The sequence below is a fragment of the Trichomycterus rosablanca genome, unplaced genomic scaffold (genome assembly GCF_030014385.1).
Source record: "Trichomycterus rosablanca isolate fTriRos1 unplaced genomic scaffold, fTriRos1.hap1 scaffold_274, whole genome shotgun sequence".
Lineage (NCBI taxonomy): Eukaryota > Metazoa > Chordata > Actinopteri > Siluriformes > Trichomycteridae > Trichomycterus > Trichomycterus rosablanca.
This window is the reverse complement of record NW_026947102.1, coordinates 10,405-13,282: the sequence shown is the minus strand read 5'-3', so window position 1 is coordinate 13,282 and position 2,878 is coordinate 10,405. Positions and strand designations below refer to the sequence as shown.

Here is a 2,878-nt window from a genome sequence, read left to right as displayed (position 1 = left end):
TACAGCAGTTTGCTAGCATACAAACTACTAGCATACAAACATACATCGCTCCAAAATATGAATGAATGCTTCAACCAGGGTTGCCAGATTTCGCATCTCAAAGTCCGCCAAAATGCATGGAAAACCGCCCAACATACTCAGGAAAAACAGCCGATAATCAGCGCTTAAACAATATTAAACCAGTTAAACATGATCTACTACTGCTGATATCTCACAAATCAGTGATTACAAATTATTAATGTCATTTGAAATAATAAAAAACTAAGACTAAGAAGTCTTAAGGGTTTTTTGTGTTTTTGCTAGAACTGTTTCTACTTGAAGAACTCTTTAGTATAATTCAAGGTTCTTTGCTAACTCAATTAGATTTTTATGGATTTTTTTTTCTTGCCACATATAAATGCACATAACATTTAAGGACTGGAAAACAATCGTGCAATTGATACAGGAAAAACGGAAAAAGGTGAAAGAAAGGAATCTGTTTGTAATCTACCTGCAAAATTCTCCTCCTGAGATGTTTTTTTTAGTGTGTGTAAGCAGCAACATACTTCACCTAAAACTTGATATAATCGCCTTCAAGACAGCCAAAACAGAAATAAAAAAATTGTATATTAATTGAAGTTCTACAGGACAACATATGTTAAAGTTTGTAATTTAAGTCACATTCTTGTGAGGATTAAAGCAGGTTGCAGAGCCCGGATAGGTCAGTCGGTAGAGCATCAGACATTTAATCTGAGGGTCCAGGGTTCAAGTCCCTGTTCGAGTGAGTTGCTTCCTATTGCATTAGGTAAGCGGTAATTTCCAGCATTTAACCAGCCACAGTGAAGAACTGTTGGAGTAGCGACTAATCTTAACCCATCAGATACACGACCATTCTTTTGTTACAGTAAGCTTGCAAGCAGAGCAACAAGACGGTCAGTATTTAAGGGCTTCCTTTCTTACAACATTTCTTCTGCTAAACCATCGTGCTGTATGCTTAATTTAAGACTTCGTGGTGCATCGGTGTGTTTGAGCTTGTTCAAAAGCTCATTGGCTTTAGAACGTATGCTGTTTTCACAGTGTCTGCGTTCCATTTTAGATATAAACACAGTTATTGGGTGAGTAAATTTTTTTCCTATTATATCATAGTTGCATGTAGTCAGAGTGATGCTAGAGATAACAGCAACAATACAAAGGTACACCAAGTTAAGGTTTGTGTGCACAGTTACATAAAAGAAGGTTATGGGTCAAAAAGGGCATGTGCCACACTTGGGATTGTGATTGAGTATACGTTGCATTGGGTGGGTAAACATGGAGCCGGCGTTGAAAAGCATGAGTTGGCAGTGGTGGGATTCAAACCCACGCCCCCGAAGGGACTGGATCCTTAATCCAGCGCCTTAGACCGCTCGGCCACGCTACCACTGTTTAAGGGGCAGATCGAAACGAGCAACTACGTATGCAATTTCTACCTGCATTTTCCAATAGAAGTCAAAGAGGTTTGCAAGTGCAGTCACCACACTTGTGATGGAGCACAAGCTACACCAAACTGGTAAACATCATGAGTTGGTGATGAACTTTCTTCTTCAGACTGGTTTTTAAATGAAAGTCAAAGAGAAGGCAGGAACCCGGATAGCTCAGTCGGTAGAGCATCAGACTTTTAATCTGAGGGTCCAGGGTTCAAGTCCCTGTTCGGGTGAGTTGTTTCTTACTGCATTAGGTGAGCGGTAATGTCCCGTACTACATGCTTTGTTTAGAATGATGAAGAATTTGTACTTTGTGAGATATTTCTAAGTAAAATAGCATGTACTTGATAAGCTTGAAATAATTGCACACTGCATGTGTAACATGTTCTCCACACCAACTAGTTGTTTTAAACAGACTGTAGTAAATAGAGGACCGTTTAAATCTATATTTATGTGCAGCCTAATAATGCACTGAGTTTTAGATATTAATACCTACATATTTTATGTTGAATGACATCCATCATAATTTTAGTTCTTGCTTCACAGAGCTGCTTTGTTATTGCTCTGCACTAAACAGTTGGTATATCCTGCACTATTTTGGCTCTTACATAATGCAGCATCAACCCTTAAGTCAGTCTGTCAGTGGTACAAAGTTACAATTTGGTTCAGTTCGTCCTAAAGGCTGCGATAAACGTGAGTACGTGAGCTTAAACACGTTGAACCCCCACTTTATAATGCAGCATCAATGATCTGTTAGTACATTACAATTTACAAAGGGTAAAGGCGAGTTCTTTATACGAGCAATTAGCTCAATTGGTAGAGCGCTTGCTTCGCGTGTGAGAGATAGCGGTATCGATGCCCGCATTCTCCAATGCAGAAACATTATGATCGTTTAAAGGCAACACGTAATGTAAGAATCGTTTCGTCATTGCTCACTGAAACGCTGCGTCAAAAATGAGGTCAGTTTTCGCTCTATTTTCATTCATCGTTTAGTTTAAAGACCTTTATTAATTTTTTTAAATTGACAAACATGCAATAACTTTGAAACAATCTTGAAACAAATCTTTTCACATTATTATGTATGGTAGAGGGTTAAAGATGTAAATTTGTATAAAGCATGAGCTGTAGCTGCACACATTCAGTTTAAAACACTGATGCTTGCCTACAAAGCCAAAAATGGACCAGCCCCAAGCTACCATCGTGGTCTAATCAAACCCCGCTCTGTACCACGCAACCTCCGAGCCACTAGTCTCGCTCGACTTGAGCCCCCACCCAGGACTAAAGGAAGACAAGCATCAAGGCTCTTCTCTGTTCTAGCACCCAAGTGGTGGAATGAACTTCCTCTGTCTGTCCGAACATCTGAGTCTCTTGCTGTCTTTAAAAAACGATTAAAAACCCACCTTTTTACTAAACACTTAAGCTGACTTGTACTTATTTAC

General features: G+C 39.2%; 2 non-coding genes across 2 annotated transcripts; one reads left to right on the top strand and one right to left on the bottom strand.

Moving 5' to 3' along the window:
* Positions 1-1,314: 1,314 nt before the first annotated feature.
* Positions 1,315-1,396, bottom strand: trnal-aag (transfer RNA leucine (anticodon AAG)). The gene has a single exon. It is a non-coding gene; the product is annotated as a tRNA-Leu (tRNA).
* A 203-nt stretch (positions 1,397-1,599) lies between these two features.
* On the top strand, positions 1,600-1,672 carry trnak-uuu (transfer RNA lysine (anticodon UUU)). The gene has a single exon. It is a non-coding gene; the product is annotated as a tRNA-Lys (tRNA).
* The last annotated feature ends 1,206 nt before the right edge of the window (positions 1,673-2,878 follow it).